The sequence below is a fragment of the Corvus hawaiiensis genome, chromosome 6 (genome assembly GCF_020740725.1).
Source record: "Corvus hawaiiensis isolate bCorHaw1 chromosome 6, bCorHaw1.pri.cur, whole genome shotgun sequence".
Classification (NCBI taxonomy): domain Eukaryota; kingdom Metazoa; phylum Chordata; class Aves; order Passeriformes; family Corvidae; genus Corvus; species Corvus hawaiiensis.
The window spans coordinates 13,977,501-13,998,116 of NC_063218.1; the positions used below are offsets into that span (position 1 = coordinate 13,977,501).

At 39.0% G+C, this 20,616-nt stretch overlaps 1 long non-coding RNA gene across 1 annotated transcript in view; it reads right to left on the reverse strand.

Annotated features, from left to right (window-relative positions):
• LOC125328160 overlaps positions 1-5,264 on the reverse strand; it is a 54,194-nt gene extending 48,930 nt beyond the window's left edge. The window contains exon 1 of the long non-coding RNA XR_007204565.1: positions 5,006-5,264. This is a non-coding gene — a long non-coding RNA (uncharacterized LOC125328160). The remainder of the gene's footprint in view (positions 1-5,005) is intronic.
• Between the last annotated feature and the right edge of the window lie 15,352 nt (positions 5,265-20,616).

A 20,616-nucleotide genomic window follows, 5' to 3' on the forward strand; every position in this document is an offset into this window, starting at 1 on the left:
CATATGTATGGCTTCGTCTCGCTCCTGTTGTTTTCTCTCTAAAGTAACGTCTAGGCAATATACAAGTGGCGGACATTAATTTTCACTTTGATATTCTGTCATACCAAAGCACATACTTTCATATGAAAATTTAAAGATGCAGTGTCTTAATACCATGGCCCAATTGGACTGCACTAAAAAAAATTAAAAATCCAAACATGCATTTGCTTCCTCCAGTTCCCACCAAAGAAAAGAACAAAGGCCCGCTGAACACATTTCAAAGTATTATAACTTTTCACTGTTATCTCCAGCTATATCGCCTTCATTATAAGAGCTGTTCCAAGGACTGACAAGAACTGGTAAATTCTACTTAATTCCAATAATGCAGTTGTGAAGAAGTCAAGGAAGCAGACAAAATTTCTAGTTAATTTGGATTATTCCCAAATTTATGAAACTAGTAACGGAATATGGCCATTGTTACCTGTGTCCCCATTTCCAAACATATTTGAATAAAAGATGCAATTTAATCTTCGTTTACTTTACTCCCACACTCCTTTTCTCCCCACAAGTAACACAACGAATTGACACAACCAGCTGCAATTATGTTTACAGGAGTATTCACAAACCCATTGAAAATGAAACATTTCTAATAAATAGACTGGTCTGGAAAAGAATTCCACTGAAAATGTTATTTTACTTCCTTCCCTTTCCCCCAGAGGATCAGAAAAATATGTTTTGATATCTTCTTTTGCAAAATATTTTTCATCATTTCTGTCCATGTCTACTTACTGTTAAAGTAAGAAGAGAAGCAATAAACTAATCTTCCTAAATTCAGATGCAGTGACTTCCTAATTTGCCCATCCAACTGCTGCTCCCACCAGCAGGGGAGTATTTGGACTTGATTCAAACTTGAGGGAGGATATCACCTCCAGTCATTTAACATGTATACTGCATACAAGGAGTTGTAGAACTACTCTAAGTGTCTTGAATCCCATACTACCTGGACAATGAGTCACAGACTGATATCTAGAAGTAACTTCTGGGAGAGGTTTCTCAGAATCCTTTTCCACATTTCATACATTTGACTCAAAGAACTGCAGTACTGTTCAGAATTTGGTTTTTTCTCCAATCAAGGAAAATAATCTGTATCTCTGTATTGAAACCTCTTTCAGCATTTCCCCAGAACTGAAATTATACTCACACTCAAAGTATTTAAGACATTTCTACCACCTGTGTATATGGGACTACATGTATATTCTCTCTAGCCTGTTCCTTCTGTTCCTAACACTGTCATGAGACTCAAGAACCTCTAGATAGGGGAACAGCAGCACAGTAAAGAGCTTCCATGTCTTGCCACAACTTTCAAGTTTTTCAAAGTACTCCCACTGCAGTTTCAGAAATACAAAAACTGTCTGAATTTGCATCAGGACTGTGACAATACTAATGAACACTGAAAATACGAATCTCACTGGTCCATTCCAGAGAAATCCCTACTTTGACTGATTTCACCATAGAACTTTTACAGGATGGATACATGAAGGACCATGTCACAGTAAGAAAAAGAAATGTGCAACAGAACTGCCAATCTCATCCTCAAGGAGGACACTCCTCCCCAACTCCAAATCTCACAATTTGTTTAATCCTTGGTATGACAGTACAATGGATCAACACCCAAAAGCTTCTCAATGCCATCAGGAGTACAGATGCAACAGATTGAGCACATTATGGTCAGGTTTGCTACCCAGCAGTGACTCAGGAAAGGGCGGATAAAAACTTCAAATGTGATAGTAACCTCTGCTTCTCCCTTGCAAATGAACAGTAGAACTCCTGCACCCTCAAAGACCAAAAAGCCAGTTTCTTGTTAGAAGTGCAGGAAAGGAAAATGTACGTGTTTCATTCTCTGAGGACACAATGTTTTCTGGGAACTTTCCAGACTTACAGACCAGAACCTGAGCAACACAGCCGTATTGCAAGGGCAGACTTTGCAGGACAGCTTTAATAGACAGTAGCTTTGCTTTGTTTAAGGTCACGTTACCTGCTTATGCAGAGATATCACTAGACGTTCCTCTTTCTTTTGCCAGATTTTTAACAATTGCAAAATAACATCAGCTTTCCTAGCTGTCTGTCTCTCAGTTTTCAGTAAATCACTGCTGGGAAGACATGCACTGTCTGTGCAGGCAGAGCAACACAGGGATCTCCCCCATATCCCATAAGCATAGGGTCACTCAGCACACTTAACGACACTAAGAAATGCTCCAGCTGGCTTTGACTCACTCTCTCCAAGAAAATGCATCCCCAGCCACCCATCTCAGCCTTCTCCACAAGTTTTCTACTGCACAAAAGTCAGCAAAGCAGTTCCTCTGTTGCTACGGGACTAAAGTATCTAGACCCAAACTTAGTTCCCAGATTTGAACAAGGGTGATTGCACCAGGGCACAGTGATAAAATCACCAGACAATTTCTGACACTGTCTCAATAATTCAGGTGAGGGAGAAAAAAGACTTACTGATGGAAGGGAAGCCTCACCACACATAGCCCCTGTGAGGCCACAGGTTCTTCCTCAGGATTCCCAAGTGAAAAATCCCTCCAATAACAAAATTAAGTCCCTTGTAGTGTTTCACCCTAATTTTGACACAGGCAGTGCTATGTCTTTAAGTTAAATCTATGTGCAACACAAAAATTACTAAGTGTGGAGGGAGAGATGGCCACTAACAGCATGTTAAACCACATTTCTCTGACTGTGGTAAATCTCCATGGAACGTGGCCACTTTGTGGTTAGCTGCCCATAGTCATGGATATCAAACTGGAAGCTACTTCCAACAGCTCCAGTCTACTGAATGCCAAATGGAGTGTCCCACATCACCTAAGACATGTCTCTAGAGAGGTCTAGACAAACAGTCACAAGATCTGGTTCTTCCCCTATCTATCAAATCAGAAAGGGGATTTTTCTTTGCTGTAATCTTTGCAGTTTTCTTCCTCACCTCCTAAGGTTATGGAATATTACAGGACTTGTGGAATTACAGCAACAGAAACACGGATAAACACTCAGTCATGCTGAGCCTTGCTGCAGCCAGCAACACATTAATACAATGCTTGCTCCAACATGCCTGAGCTCCCCACAAGGTTTCTCCACTGGGCAACTGGTGGTGAGAGGAAAAATAGTCAAAAAGCTAAAGGAAACATAAATAAATAAATAAATAAATAAAGTGAGGAGACTGAAGAAATTAAGGCCTAAATAAAGAGATAGAGCATCTTCCTATGTGGTCCAAAGACAGAGAGTGGAAGCTGAATATACCAGGGTTTTAAATTTTCCAGATGATTATTTCTAAGTAGGCATAACACTACTTTGAAAATATATTTTTACCACTGTATACACAGAAAAACTTCACTCATTTTCTGAACTGCAGGGAGCAGCACCTCTTTCCGTACCTGGAGGTTGCATACTCTCATTGGAAGAACCTTAGATGTTAACTCTTTTATGGAGTTTACTTGAAACAAGGAACTAAAAACCAAACCACCTCTCTCTCCCCACACAGATCTCTAGATGTCCATTCCCAGTGGAGAGGCAGGACTTTTCTTAGGAGTATGTGTCTGTTTGAAGGATAATACTAAGCAGTCATTGCTTTTCTAAATATAACTGGGAGTTTTCAGTTTATTGCTCTGGTATCCAAAGAACTGAAACCAAACTGGGGCGAAAAAGAATAGGACACCCCACAAACACTCCAAGACCCAAAGCAAACTTGGCAGCTCCTTAGGAATTCAACCACCGTTTGAATAAAACCAGCCTGCTTTCTGTTCCCCGCATGCCAAATGGTTTCCTGTCATTTCCAGTATGATTTTTTTTTTTTTTTTTGCCAGTTCACAACTGCCTTCTATTGTTAATGCTATGAATAGCCAACAACGATTTAAAGTAGTGGGCTCCTATCAGCATTGTTCTCCTGTACAGAGGCATAGAGAACAAGAATACATCTATGTTTTCCATACAGTGTAGAAAAATGTAATTCTCTGTTTAGTGTCATATCAACAGCTCGTGTCCCAATTCACTGCCATGGGCAATGAATGACAGACTGCACTGTCCATCCTGACAACATGACCAAGATATCTGTGGTCGAGAATGCTACATCATTTTTCCCCTTTCCAAAAAATGTTGCCAGAGAAATCTCCTATTTTTGTTCCTTTATTTGTTTCTTTATCTAAATACAAAGTACAGATAAAAATGAAATTGAGTTCATTAAACAAGCTGCAAATAATGTCTTGATAGCACAGGAAATGTTACATTCCCCGCAATTTAACATTGCAGCATGTGCTCTCAATGGAGCACGGATTTCTTTATAATACTAATAAAAATAGCTGTAGTCCCATTCTTTCAACAAAGGCTTCCCCCCACCCCAGCAATTCAGTAGAATATATCTTATTTTCTAGTATAAAAAGAGGCTTTTTTTTTTCTTTATAGGTAGCAGGCACATCACAGTTAACAATATGTAGCTGAAGGGTGATTAACTCCAGGTACCATAGGTCTGGAACTGGCAATAAAGAGGTAGCTTGGAGCTGTGCACTGAAAACAGCATTTATTCAAGAGAAGAGGAGAAATGAAACAAAAGTTTGATAGTGTTAGAAAAGAAATGTAAGAAATAGGTTGATGCAGCTATGGCACAGCAATGATTTACATGCCATTAACGTACAGTGGCTGAATGTTGTGTTCAGGACAATATTTAAATAAAAGCAGTGTTAGCCTTGGCAGCCTGTGTATTAACACACTGAATTTATGTTGCCTCCAAGGTAAAGAGCATCTTCTTATTGTAACATATACAGGAATTACAGTGTCAAGAGCATTTTTGGCAGTACATTCTACCTTAAGCAGGGCTTACTGGATTTGTTTAAATTTATTTTTATTTTGCCATCATTTCTTGAGTGTTTTCATTTGTTTGTAAGTTGTTGAGTATGATGATAATTTTTTCTTTCTGCTACTTCAGACTTAAAACCTTTCCAGCAGAGGAAAACAAAGGAAAGTAGAGGTTTTAGCTTACCAGATGGTTGGAGTTGATGGAGTAGGGGTATCCAGGCTGCAGACCTGTAGCACAAGAGTTTTCCTATCATGCAGTGGTTACTTTTATATGAGCAGCAGACTGGTGCTGTGGAGAACAGAGACAACGGCGATGTCTCCGAACAGGCCTTTTGACACTGCCAGCATCAGTGTCATCTCTGTCTTGATCCTCCTTTGCTTCTTACATAGCTCTCCCAAAACTGAGTTGCCAGGTAATGTTGGTCATAGGGGGATCTTAGCAGCTGGCTGTTTTGTGACAAATGACACAGAATCAGCAATAGTACATGACCTTTATGGATTCTGGCTGTCTCCTAGAAGTATTTGAAATATTCACAATGAAATACAAAACCTACTTGAAATTCAAGTTGCTCCTCAGACAATTACTATGGAACCAAAAGACCTAACTGCTCTGTATTGGTAAGATATTTATATTTCTACTGCCCCCATAAAGTTCTCTACCTTGTGCATCATTATAGAAAATAACAAGAAGTCAGAGCTTTTTAAAGTACAAGGCCTGTCCTAGATGGCTGTCTGAAGTACAGATGAATGACAGAGAAAAAAGCAATCCCAATGGTAGAAATATGATCTGGAGGCATAGCCTTGGAGCTGAGGTGTGAAACCCTTCAGACTCAGCCAAAATAAACCACTGCTACTGTGGGGGGGATGTGGGGAAAAGGCACATAAAATTCAGGCATTAGTTCAGAAAAGCAACTGCAGCATTTGCTACAAACTTCTGAACAAAGCACACTGAATCAACAATATAAGTAAATCATAACATCTTCTGCCTCCCAGAGCAAAAACGCTAATCATGTTAGGTCCCTCTGAACATCTGTCATCCTCCACAGTACAGAAAAGGGTGAGTTTTAGATCAACAGACTCCAACTCTGTCAGATCAACTATAAGGAACTCAGTGACATACTTCAAGGGCCTCTCCTTCCACTTCTTTCATGTGACATGTCCCCTTCCAATCTAATTGAGAGTAGGTTTCCCTGCCCAAATTCCTTATGCTATTATTTAGCATCACAGGCAGAGGACGTAGTTCTGGACATTCAAACATTGCTGTAGGGAAATTAACAATCCCACTAGGTTTAAGACCTCTCCATGTGCTGTAATATGTCTAGTAGGATAACAGGGAAGAAAACAGTAGGACTGGAGTTCTGTATTTGGCACTTATAATTCAGTGGGACTGTACAGTCTCTTACATAACTTGATAAAATGCCACTACAGAAAGTGAAGAATATGGGCCTGGGGCAGATGAATTTTTTATTTAAATACATCAACAGTAACATGAAAAAGGAAAATTTAAAATTTTAATAGATAGCTGCCTCTGCAAGAGCAGAAAAAAATATCTTCTGCATCTCCGATGCAGAACCTGGACTGCAACCTGGACTGCAATCCAGGGCCACACAATCCCTCACCTCCCCTCCTTCCAGCAATTAGGAAGATGTAAAAGACTACGCCTTTGCTTTCATTGCCAAAATAGTTGATTTTATCACAAAACAATTAACATACTTCAGCAACATTCTCCCAAAAGCATGGGACAAGTTTCTTATTTAAAACACTATACAGGCAAAACCATAGCCATGATCAGTGGTTCCTCTTTCAAGAAAAGCTTCATTGCTTTGCTTCCAAAAGGATTTTGCAGAAGAAATAATAAATGTTCTCTATGGCATTACAAACATAATCTATGTTTATATTGATCTGTATGCTCCAGTCCAGGCCTGAGAGCACTTTGGATGCTGTTGACATCAGCAGCTCCTGCAGTCACTGAAACATTTACTCCCTCAAATAAAGTAAGAGTTTTCATCTCAAATCAGGTTCAGTCCATCAGACAAAGGCTCCTAGATGCTTGGGAAAGGTGCAAAATCTTACATTGGAACAGCAGTCTTTTACAACTGTGAAGAGAACTGACCTCTGAGGTAAAAATTGATGTTGTTTAATTCCTCTCTAATTGTATTTTCTGTTTCTGCAAAAGATGAAATGCTGTTGCCACATGCAGAATGCATATGACTTACTGTAGCTGATTGTATATTATCCACAGGCCTGGTTTTCCTTTTCCAAAAATCCCACAATTGTCTATGACTACTTAGATTTTTTCCCCGACCAGTTCCTCAAAGCTGAAAAAAAAACCAAACAAAAAACCACTAAATCAAAACAAAATAAAACAAAAAACCAACCAAACAAAACAAAAAAAAAACCAAAAGAAACAAAAAACCTTGTTAGTAAAACTTTGAGAGTTCCTCACACCAACAGAAAGAATAATTTTAAATGACCAAACTACTTAGAGTATGTAAGAGATAGTTTTGGTAACATGTCTTGGTAGTCAGAATGTAAAAAGTTTGTAGTTTAAAAGGCTGCAGAAAAGAAGTCTGTGCTACTGCCAGAGCTGAAAGGTATGAGTACTGCGTTTAGCAAGGAGAAGGATAATAGAGGGCTTCAGTCAGATTATAGGTATGCACAAAGGAAAAAAGACTTCTTCTGATTGTAAAAGTAGCCTAAATCAAAAGACAAAAAATAGTATCAGATGCCAGGCAGAATGTGTATTGACACTGATAAATGCAAAAGAGAAATAAGATGGAAATTTTTAAAGCAAATAAATATTGAAGCATCTTGCTTTATGACAAGGTCTCATCACCTATAATCCTCAAAACTAGTTTAACCAGTTTTGCTGAAGGATATTCTTTGACTCAGGAATCATCCAATAAAGTTCTGCAGCTCATGCTATGTATGATCAGTAGGATGTTAGATTGTACTGCTGTATTTCCCCACTGCTTTTCCTATTAAATTGTCTGCCTTTCCCACATTGTCCCCCACTTCCCTGATCCTAGTCCTGGCCACACCCTTGGGTTCTCCCTATTGGTTCCAGTACCTCAACTCTGCCCATGTACCGCCCCTGCACCCTGAGATCGTTAGTTCATATGCTCGCTCTGCCCCCCCCGTCCCCAGATAAGACCCCCTCGCTCCCTGATCACGCGGTCTCTCTTCCTCTGGGAACAGGCTCGTCATCATGTAAATAAAGGCTCCTCTGAGGTCACTATGCTGGGACCCTTCTGCCTCCTTTATCATCACTGTGTTGTGGAGCCCAGCGAGCCGCAGCAGGAGCGCGGGGCCGCCCGAAAGGGCTACGGGAGAGCAGAACAGCCCCGCTGGCCTCTCTGGGAAGGTTGCAGCTTGCTAAACCAACGCAAGAACTAACCCACTGCAACATTAGACTATGTTGTCACAACAGTCCCTTCTAGACTTAAATTCTTTAAGAATTTGGAATTATCATAGCAACCATCCTCCTCTCTCCGCCTGATGGTTATTCTGTGGGAGAATGACTTAACACATTTCTGAGAGGTACCAAAAGCTATTGCCTGGTCACAAAAATCTGTGAAAAGGCATGAGGTAAGGAAAAATCTGTGCAGATAAAGTGACCTCCAGAGTGAAAGTTAAAAAAAAGGATTTTCAGATAAACTGGTGCAAGAGCATATGATGTTAGTGCACAAAGTGCATGCTGATTATAATATGATATGATTTAAAATATTCCTTCAGGTGAGGTTTTAATAACACTTAAAAGGTCCAGCTCCCTGTTCATGTTATTAAGTTGTAAAGCAACTGTCTTGCTCATAAAACAATCCAAACTGGAAAACACATGGTGGACAAAGCCAAGGACAACAGCAGAAATCAGTGCTGAGCCTTGATTTGATGATGTGTTGAGATGTGCCTCCTAAGAACCTGCGTTAGCTTTGACGGGCTGCATCTTCATGCAATTCATCTTCATCATGCTGAAACATAAACAAGTAAATACCAGCCAAATGGAAGCTCTGCAAGGAGGAGACAACACTGACAAGAGCATCACTAGGACAAATTTCCCAAGTCACTCCCAGAGCAGAACATTAGAGCTACAGTAAGTGAGAGACAAGATGACGATCTGTAAAAACCTTCTGTCGCTATGTCAAGTGAATGCAGTGCGACCATTTCATGCCTGCGTTCCAGCCAGTCTTTGGGCTTTTCTCTACCCTTCTCTGAGGCAAATTCTATGCTCTGCAATAACTTCCTGCCCTGCTCACCATACATCCTTTACATCCCTTCATCTGATCTTAACCTGATACTAATCTATTATTTCTTTTCCAGGAACTTCATCGTAGTCATGGATTGATATTTTAGTACTCTGCAATTCAGTTCTCCATTCTTCTGTTGTTTCACACACTCGCCATCTCGTTACTATACTTCCCAGCCTTCTGGTTTTCCTTCTTGCACTTCAGCTCTGTATTGTAGATACAACTGATTTTGTTTTCATCGTCTTTTCTTAGGACCATTATTATGTTTGCTACATGTTTTTTTTTTTTTACTTTTCCGGCTTGGTGTGTTCAAAAATCTTACATTATGCAGCCTTGTATTTTCCCTGGCAAACTGGCTAAGCTTCTTAAGATTATACTAAATTTGTCCCAGCCAGTCAGAACAAAAACCTGACTTTACTCCTTCTGTTATCTGAGCTAGTTCCTGGTTCACCTGTATATAAGAGCCTACATAATGAATTTCATTACAACCCATGAATCTGGTTATTTTCTAAAGTTTCTCTCATCTCTGTTCTGATGGGATAGCAGAATGCTTGAGACCCTTCAATATGTTTAGACTGAAAGTTTTTCTTGGAAGTCTATCTATCTCCTTCACAAATACTTACCATTTGCATCTGCTCGTGGTTACAAAGTGCTTTATTTAAAAAATTCTAAAACTAAAAAAATATCAATGGACTTTAAGCAGTTCCCAATTTTGAAATGCATCACAGATTGCAGAAGCACACTGACAGACCTCAAGACAGTTTGCATTAGTCCACTCAGCCCTCATGCTGCTATGTACAGATTACACAGGACATGTTTAAACTCCACTTGTTGTATAGCCTGAGTTGGGAAACAACAATCCCCTAACTTGCCCCAAAAAACTGAATGATCACGTCAGGATTCAAAGTGAACGGAGCATGTAATGTTTCCCTCATGTTCCCATTAACTTTTTGTCTTTTGTCTGAAAATTCAGGCAAGTTTGAAGCCCCATTGTTCTGACAGCTCTGTGTGCTGCATGTGACTCCGTCATGTGATCCAAGGAGAAGTAGAAGGCAGTAGAGGTCCAAGCCTTCTCCAAGTCCTATATTGAATGAATGAGACAACTTCTGTGTGTTTTGCTGCCTGCAGGGCAATATCACTTACTGCAGCACTATGTCTCAAGCTCCAGGATGCTTTCTCACACATCTTTATTCTCTCCTTCCCAGTTGCCAGGATGGTACAGAGCAAGATGTTGGGTACTGTTGAGAACTAAACGGGTTGGAGGGGGAAAAGGGGCTACACAGTGCTTATACTGCCAATGGCCAGCAGCTGTAATGAGAGAGAAAAGACAGCTGAAGTAATAAAATCTTAGCTAAACTTTCTGCACATAGAATAGTTAACCTTTTTAAAGGTTAACAACAACAACAAAAAAGACTCTGAAGAGGTAAAACTAGGAAGATGGATATATGTCTTCAATAACAAGTGGACTGGCATGACCCTGGCAACGTCAAGCTCCCTACAGTAGCTCTTTCTCTGTCATCTTGGATATCGTTTATTTTAATAACATATTTACTGATGAGAGTAAAACTAATGTAGCATGAAGAGAAGGATGGAAGAGAAGGCACCTTATTTGTCAATACATCGTCACTGTCACCCTGCTTTGGTAATAAGGTGAGATATAACAGCAGTCTGATTTTTGAAAACACCATGCAACAGCATGTCTCTTCATTTTCATCTGGAAGTGTGGGACATCAGAAGTGATGAAAAAAAGTTTTCATTTATTGCTTTTATTCTCCCATAACTTACACATTTGTTGTCAATAACTTTATCCATTTGAGATGAATTTCAGAATCTATTAAAATATTTTTGTAGTAACATCTCTGATTCTCATGATTCTACCATTATAGTGATATTGTTAGGTACCTTCTTTATAGTACAGCTCATGCTAATAAGGTTGGTATTATTTTTTTAGAAAGCATAAACTCTCCACTTGGAAAGAAGAATTTGGACAACTTTGAAAAGAGGTAGGACGATATGTTGCTGCATGTCTTGGGAGTAAAGAGATTTGACTCATGATTTTTGAAAATCTGAGGTCAGGAACAATTTGCAGATTGTTTTACTAAACCACAAAGTAATAATAATAATCAAAATCTTAGACAAAAGTTATTCTGTTTCTGCTACTGAAGAGAGATTTACCTCCGTTTCCCAGGGATTACCGATAAAATAGTCTTTGATAACCTGCAATTGTCAGACAAGCATGTTTTATTCCTGCACTAACAATAGCCCAAAACTGCCAAAAGCATTTGCATTTATCTTCAGCCAGTGAAGTAGATGGCAACACCAGAAGGAGCTTTATCTAACAATAGCTCTGGTGCCTTACAATTGTCTTAAATATTTCAACAAAGAGATACCTCAGTGTATTTCCCTAGCTACCAATGATTTGCCAAAGGTCAATAACTTTAGCTTTAAAACCCAACTGATTTCTAAAGCTTTTCTTGCAGTTGAGAGATTAATCCAGACTCTTATAAACATATTTATGAAATAAGAGCAAGGGACTTCAGCCTGGCAGTTTGGAATGTAACACCATTTTGTATCTATATTATTTTTGGGATTAGAAACCATTAATTTCTAAAATTGTGCTGTGGAGCATAAGTGGCAACAGCTGCAGCTATCTGTTTGCTGTCTTTCCACATGGGCTATTTTCTGTGCAAGATATGCATGAAGAACACAAATAAATGGGTGCTACCTCTTTAGACAGGGCCTGGCAAATTTAAAATAAAAAGCTAAAAAGCATGAACCATGTTTGTCCTAAAATGATGAAGTTAGGTGTTAATAAAAATGGCATCTTAAGGCAAGTCCTTATACCCTTCCTGTTTCTGTAATCAATTCTTCTTCATGCACAAACTAATACAATGCCTCTTCTTATTATGTCACTACTGTACACGAAACATTTCATGCATAAAATATTAGTCCCAGACACAGGTCTTTGAGAGAATGATTGTACTGGCTAAAGAAAGAGAGAGAGGTTTCTGAATATAGCTTCAGTAATGCTTTCCAGTCCCAAAACAAAACTGCAACTATATTTAAGCCCATGGCTTTTCAGTAGCACATAAAAGCAAATCTTTGAACAGTTTAATGATGTGGACAAGATGACTGAGAGAATCAGAATGAGACACACCATGTGTCCCATTCAAATTTGATCTATAAAAACCCAAAATAAACCAAAACTCAGTTACCTGGGTATTCTTTGTACTTTACTTTTCACAAAACTTACCTTTTTAAAGATTTTATTCCAAAGTGAATCTGGGAAAAGGAAAGTTTTTGATTCTTGCTCACTAAGGGTGGGTAGGGAGTGGGGGTGGGAAAAGAGGGGAAAAAAATTAAAAAAAAATAACCTCAATGAACTCAGCCTTTAAGCCTTCAAAAGATTTTTATAGTTAAGAATTTTCAGTCCTGATTTCACAAGTTCAGAATATTGCACTGTCAGTAAACCATTCATTCAAATTTAACTATCTAACAACAGGTAATTTAATTAGGAGGATCAGGCATGTCTCTACTTCTAGTCCTTCTTGATAGTCTTATGGACTACGTGAACTGTGTCCCATGCCAGGCCCCTGCTGCCCCCTGTGTCCAGATCCAGACCTTGGCTGGAGCACACTTTTCCCCCGTGGTTCACATTCCCTTGGCAATTGAAGCCACAACGCAGGGAGGAGAAAAGGTACAACTATTTCTTGCCATAATTCTGAGTCAGAACATGGCTGAGGTTTTACAGTATTAGGGCAATTTCAACTCCTTCAGTTTAGTCCTAACCTTAGATCTACTATTTGAGAAAGGGACTCATGAAAGTCGTCTGCCTTCCACAGAAAGACCATCCTCCAGAGTTAATTACTCAGGGCTTCATCCAAACCATTACTAAATGTTTTCCCTACTGGAACCTCATTTTCTTTTCTTGCCAGAGAATTTTGCAGTCTAAGAGACCTGAAAACTATGTAAAGAAATCTTTTCAAAGTAGTCCATCTGCTGCCAGTGGGACAGTTCACCTGAATAAGGAGTCGTAAACACAGTAGAGCTCAACAGAATATGTTTCTCAGTAGATACAATTTTGCTAGACTGTAATCATTCCTGATAATCCCTCTGTGGTGGGTTGACCCTGGCTGGATGCCAGGTGCTGACCAAAGCTGGTCTCTCACTGCCCTCCCCAGCAGGACAGAGGTTTCCGTGGTCAAGATTAGGACAGGGAGCCTGTCCAGCACAAGCTTCCTACAGGGTCACAGCCTCCTCTGGGCACCCACCTGCTCCAGTGTGGGCTCCTCCAAGGGCTGCAGGTGGATCTCTGCTCCCCTGTGGTCCGCCAGGGGCTGCAGGGGCAAAGCTGCCTCACCATGGTCTACACCATGCCTGGAGCACCTCCCGCCTCTCCTTCTGCACTGACCTGTCTGCAAAGCTGTTCTTCTCACACATTCTGACTCCTCTCTGCTGCTGAAGTTGCAGGTGTGCTGAAACTTCCTCCTCTTCTTAAATACATTATCTGAGAGGCATTACCACCATCAGCTGATGGGCTCAGCCGGTGGTAGGTCCAGCTGGCATTGGTTGTCCTGGACATGGGGGAGGCAGCTCACAGCTTCCCACAGAAGCCAGCCCTGTAGACCCCAGAAGCTGGCCACACAAACCCAATATACTCCCTTTGGAATATGCCAGGCAGTTATTCTCATCTCATTGCCTACAGTTTCCAAATCCTTCTTGATATTTATTTTACTCTTTTTTCTTTATAAGTGATTCTCTCCATCTTCCCCTTTCCATCTCTATTATTCTCCACTTACTGACCTCTGAGGTCATACACTGCAGTCCCGGAATGGCTTGTGGTGTAGCAGTTGTGGTCTCACCTCTGGACTGTGAAGTAGTGCTTTGCACACACAGGCCACAAAAGACCACATGTTAGATAGAAATTAAAGGCTCCTCTGCAATACCAATAACTTTACATTGAGAAGAGGCATGTACTCCTGGAACAAAAAAGCCAAAAAAAAACCCCACTTGTTCTCAGTATTGGGTGGGAACAGCTTCCAATTATAGGCTTCTCTTGCAAAATAAATTAGAACTTCGATGGGAGTATCAACTAATTATCTCCCAAAAAAAACGAGCTTTAATTTGATGTCAGTAGGGCTAAAGGAATATCTAGCTCTGTCATTTCTGTATGAAATGATGCTATAAGTCCTGCCGTATCAGGATGCTAAAAAGTGCTTACATAGCCATAGTCCCATACAGTAAACTTGCTACCTTTTGCCATTTGGAATAATGTATGGAAAATTGCCGAAGATGCACCACAGGGTTAGTTACAGACTCATCACAAAATTCTAAAACCATAATACTTAGGCAGGTAAGCAAGCTCTCTAATAGATTTAATCAACTGTAGGATAAAGCCTGAAAGTAGTAGATGTGATGTAAAAAGAGATCAATGAATTTGAGTAGGCTACGATTCTATTCACCAGGCTTTTTTCTTGGTGAAAAAAAAACCACTGATTTATTACATGCATCCCCTAACAATATTCTGAATAAAGTGTTTAAATATAATTTTAAAGTATTTAAAAGTGAAAAAACTCATGCTTCCTTTATATTAAAGACTGAGAAGAAATAGTTTCTTAACCTACTAAAAGTGCTCTTCCTTGCCAGAAGGACTCCTACCAGGAAATGCAAGAGTAGCTTATCTGAAGGTTTTCTAACTGTTAGATGCTATAAATGTCACTCCTTACTGTTGGCACCAGGCTGCCATTTAGGTCTCAGTACAGAGAACAGGGAGTGCCCTTTCCTAAATTTTTTTAAGTGTCAAGGCTATTACCTTGGTCTCTTGATCTCTCTCACACAGAGTACATTATTTGATAGAACAAACAAGTGCCCTAGCACAGCCAAACCCTCTTAGAATCAATTACAAATAAATAGGGCCTGAACAAACTCACTGTCAGTTAGCAAGTAGTTGGTTGTTTTGATAAGCACATTACAGAAGGGGTATCCACAGAAATCCAACTACTCCAGAAATTAATATACCAAAGGCTAAAGACGCATAGAAAAAGCAGTTCTGGAGCACAGAAAGGTTAATTTTCTCTCCTTCTCAATACCCACTCCCCTCCCTCAAGAAAGGGAGATAGAACCAGGCCATTTCTTCCTCTAACAAGCTAAAGCTTTCAAATAGCTCCTAGGCATTTCAGAAGCAGTTGTACAGTGTTTGCTTGCCACTTTCAATTAAACATGGTACAGCAGTCTGATGTCACTAGGATCTACTAATAGGAAGAGTTTATTTAAGAGTGTTAAAACTCCAAACAAAGAACTGTCCACAGAGGTCTGCATTTTCTGGGTAAACGCTGGGGCACTTTACAGAGACAAGAACAGGGAGAACAACATAAAGCACTACCTCTCTGTCTTTAAACTCTCTCAACATTTGGTGAAGGTAGATAATTTACTGCATAACAGCAAAATCCAGATAATTTACTGTATGTCTTCAAAATAATCGACTTGTGGGATTCCATAAAATTGCAGCTAGCTTTGTGCATCTCCTTGGAAGCAGTAGGTATCTTGAGAAGCAAAATTATTAGAAGTATTTGAGCCTCTAGTAGATTCAGTCACCATTGTATTTAACCAAGTTCCTTTCTCCATATGCTTTGATTAAATGGAAGGTTTTCTGGTTGGCCCCCCTTCCATTTTAACATTGTGTTTTCAATACACCTGAAGTGATTAAAGGTAGACAAAAATGCAATTTTTTCCTGGGCCTCTCAAAAGGAGGCAGAGTGAGCAGCTTCAAGGTGGCAATAGAGATCACAGAAAAAGTGGGTAGGAGGAAAAACAACCTGGCTGATTGGGAAACTGGTGTGGAAGGAAAGAGATAGTAAAAGTAGAGTGGAAGGGCTTGATATCTAGAAAAAAGCTGTCAGGGGAAAGGGTTCTTAAAAGTCTGTGTTTTTTAAAACAATAGTGCAATCAACTCTATCCATGAGAGAGCTGAACTCCAGTTCTGTACAAGCACTTTTAAAGTACATTAAAGTTCTCACTAGAGTCAAGTATGGATACTTAACAGAGTTGTATTCATCATGTTTATCCATAAAGTTTGGCCCCAGCATCACATACATTGATCTATTGGATGCTATTGATTTGACTTGCAAGGTGTTTCAGGATTAACTGAACAGCAACATCAAACACATCTGGAAGATCTCTAAACCTTTTTGATCAACCCCAGATAGAAGTTCTGATCAGTTCCTTCCTTTTCCAAATAGTGCCTTCAATAATCTAAAGAACTGGAGGCCAAAAATTGTTTTGAATTTTGCAAATGCAAGAATAAAAAATATTTGCAAGAAAAGTGATGACAATATTAAGACTAGTAGTCTCATTTATATACAAAGAAAAAAATAAATATCTCAGTTTTATTCAAAAGGCATAGGATTATCACAACAAAGTCACATCTCAGGTACACATTCTATTTAATTTTTGTATGTAACTCAAAAACTGAAGGGGGGATCGATCTCACTTTCATTGATTTTGCCTCCTTCTAATCAGGTTCCCTGCCTCTTTTTCACATGTGAATATACAGCGATGTCTGAGTAACAAACAATGGAGAGCAATGCTGCTTCTTTAAAATTAAGATTCCCCCAGACTTTTTTTAATATCGTGGATGTTTTTCTATTGCTGCCAGGCTTTATACATAATTGATTTACAAAACCTCTGGTTTGATATTAGATTGACTGGACAGTGTCTCACATAATGAGTAAAATATAAAAAGCAGCAACAGATTACAGTCTTGGCATGCAGACCCAAGCTTGACTGGAAGCTGGAAAGAGAGAAGTGCTTCCCTTCCACATAACTGTGTCCTCTTGGGGTGTTTCAGGCTTGGTTCTACTCAGAAAAGCCTATAAGTGCACACTACTCACTGCACGTAGCTACTGTCATTTCTGCTCCACAGAGGTAAAAATCTAGTGCCTTCTCCATTGATTTCTTGGTGGGAGAGGGTTTGCACAGAGGTAGCTAAAGCCTACAAACTTTTAGACCTGACAAGGGCCAGAAAATCACTCAGCTTTGGTCTCAGATGCAGTGGGACTGGTCTCCAGTGCTCTGGGCACTGGACAAGTAATTTAATTTAAGAAATGTGCCTATTTGACAAAAGGCTTTGAGAGACAATAGAAAGCCAAAATCCAAGAACATATTTACAAGTTGTTTAATCAGACTTTTTTTATGTAAAGGGTTTTGGAGCACAGCCCACAGCCCTTCTCTGATATACATCTCTCATGTCCTAGAAAATTTCTTCCCATTTCACAGATGCTCAATTGCTTTTCTGTTTATTTATTAATACTTCTAAATCCCAAATTTTAAACTATAAATTATTCTAATATGTGCCCAAATAGATATTTTTCTAAATACTATGAAATTACAATAATAGATATGTTATGTAAACCTAGACAAAGAGAATTTTATGTATGATAGCACTAAACAGTCTCGGTGCAAATAGAATGAAGGAAGGAAAAAGGAAGAATTAGGAAATGGATAGGCTTACAACAGCTTTCCCAAAGTTATTCATGGACAGTAGCAAGTAACATATGTGTAGTTCAACTCAGCAAGAAATTGCCTACTCCAGTGCATAAAATACAGCTGCCCTAGGAATGCAGCCCAAATCTGTTCCACCTGCATGGAAAGGACGACCTCCCTAAGGCCCTGGCTGCTTCTACACACAACCAGAACCACCTCAAAAAGACAAGTGGAGAAGCCACACACTTTATACCTGACTGTGGATAAGAATATCAGAATTTCTGACTGCAATTCATGTGTTCTGACATTGCTCACATGCGGTCTGCAATTTTCGAATACTTAAAATGTTATTGGAAAATTATTATGTTTTTTCCCAAATGGGTAGATATTTTTCTATTGTAGAAACAGAAAAGTAAGATTTAACTCCCTACCTTGATTACATTTTTCTGGTCTGCTTTTTCTTCATGCTTTTGTTGTGAATCCCTGCTCCAATTCTGATTTAGGCAAGAAGCTGAAACAGGGTTAGAACCACATTTTTTTCATCCTTCCACAAAAGCCCTGAGCAAGTATGCACAGCCCCAAGCAGTTACATCACAGAAAATGAAACTCAGCTGTGAACCCAATATATGGAGCTGACTGAGCCATCACACATCCAAACTGGAATTCTAGTAAGATTCTCAGCAGCTGCAGTTTATTGATGAAATAATTGAAAATATAAAAATCAAACACCTTACCTTTTGCAAAGGCAACATTTCTGAAAGTTTTATTTCCCTAATGCTTTTATGTTTCGATATTCTTATACTGATATATCTTTTGTGAAAATAAAACTCAATTTTTGATCAGTTTTGATTTCTAGATACCTTCCTATGCTGAATGGCATTCAAAAAATTCAAGTTTATATACAGAACAATTTTTGTGAAATTGTCTGTTTTCCATCAGCTGCATCAGAATGTTTGTGCTAGCTTTTACTTTGAGTTTTATTACTTCTTTCTGGATAACTCTCAAGCTTCCTTTTCTCCAAAGATTAACACGTCTCTCATGAAATTATAGTATCTCAAAGGAGATAATTTAATTACCTGCAATTCTGCCTTTTTTTTTTTTTTGAGATTTCACTAACAAGCTCCTCTTTTTCACTCACAGCTCCTCCAAACTAAAATAAAAGTGGTTAAGTAGGTAGTTTTAGTCATGATGTTTTGATTCCAGAACTGATTTGTTGGAGGGTGTAGTGGTTCTGTACTGTTGCGTTTCTCATAGTATTAATTCTAAATAATCTACTGTGAAATACTCTCACAATTTATCACAGTTTCTGCCTGTGGCATTTCCCTTTAGCCCAAGGATAAATCTTTCTAACTCTGGCAAATGTCAGGAATGCTCCTGTGATACAGGTGATCCTACAATAATAAAAATCAACAGCTAAAAGCAGACTTTATTGTATTCATTATGATACTTATAGCCTGTAATAAATTTTCATCTCATTCTTATTTAACAAAGGCTATGTATTACTATCCTCTATATCACTGTGACCAAAACCAGAAGACCATCTTGAGTTATGATATGCTATATACATAATCATTTTTACGGTAAAGCTAAATGAAGAAGTTATCATACTGAAATCATACCTAAAACAGTGAAATAGGTGTTAATATTTTTAATATCATTTCAAGGATTTGTACCACAGGAAAGACAAAAGAAATTTAAAGTCTTTAGTCAGAGTTAGATCATTAAATATCAGAATACAAGAGCAAATTAACTAAATACTTGTCCAAATATTGCAGGAATCCACAACCCACCTCACCTTCGCCAGAATCGGACCCATCATCATCCTGACAGCCACCAGCAGCTGGCTGGTCTTTTCAGTTTCCCAGGTTGCTGGCAGTGATTTTGTTGAAGTCAGTCATGGCCAGTTTGCCATGTTTGTCTCTTGTCTGTAACACACTCAACAAAACTTCAGCACACATGGACGTTGTGCGGTCACACAGCATACATAATGCCAGGCTAAGGAATATAGAAAATGAACACTTCTCACCTTCCCAGTATCTTAATGTATCTATCTTTGTTTTCTGGTACTCTTTTTGCTGGGCTGAAATAATATTATTTTAGTTTCATGAAGATAACATTAAAATAGCTGCACTATCATGTTTCTGTGAGCTTCCTACCCCCCACAAATAAACAAGATCCAAAACTTTCCTTTGAAAAAAGAGAGCTGTTCCCAAACATATTTCTCAGGACTATCCCCAATCATGTCAAGCATTGTCCAAAATGCCAAAGAGGAATTATTTGTTATTTTTTTTCCCATTCCTGAGAAAACATTGCCTTTCTCTTTGCATCAAGGAAACCCTTATTTACAATTGCAGCTCTGTTGAATTCTCTCATTACAAGTTTTATATATGAGAGGAGTAGCTTAGCCCACTACTTCTGTCACTAACATGCACTTTTCCAAGAACACAGACTATGGAAAAAAAGCGTTGCATAGAACTTCCTTTGATTTTTGTCATCTTTGAGCCAGTACTTAACCATCATCACATTTTTAGATCTGTCACTGGATACTTCTGAAGTACAGAAATAACTGCATTTTCTGAGTTGTTGTGTGTGCAATGTATTGACTCCAGTCTGGAAAACCACCCTGCCAGAACAACTCCAAAGGGAGTATGCAAATCCTTTTTAGTAACACTGCTCACCATAAAACATCAAAACACTATCTGAATACATCTGGGAGATGAACAATAATTTCGTTCTGGTCAGGCTAATCTCTTAGTCTTTAGTATAAAATCACATCTACACAAGTGAGATGAGAAATAGTGTATGCAATGAGCAAGAAGCACTTCAACGAGAACTTTTAGACGTGTCTATATTTTGCCATTAAAATCACCATTAACAGACACACAGTTTACAGGGAAATTTGTAATTTTTCCCATAACATTTTTTATCAGAAGGTCACAGTTTATATCAAAGCTACTTTTAGAAGCACAGGCTTTGCACTTCTTATTTCACAGCAAAAAAAAAGGGCATGAGGACACTGACTTCAGAAATCTTCTCAGTTCTGGAGTTCAACCAAAAATTAGAGAAGCTG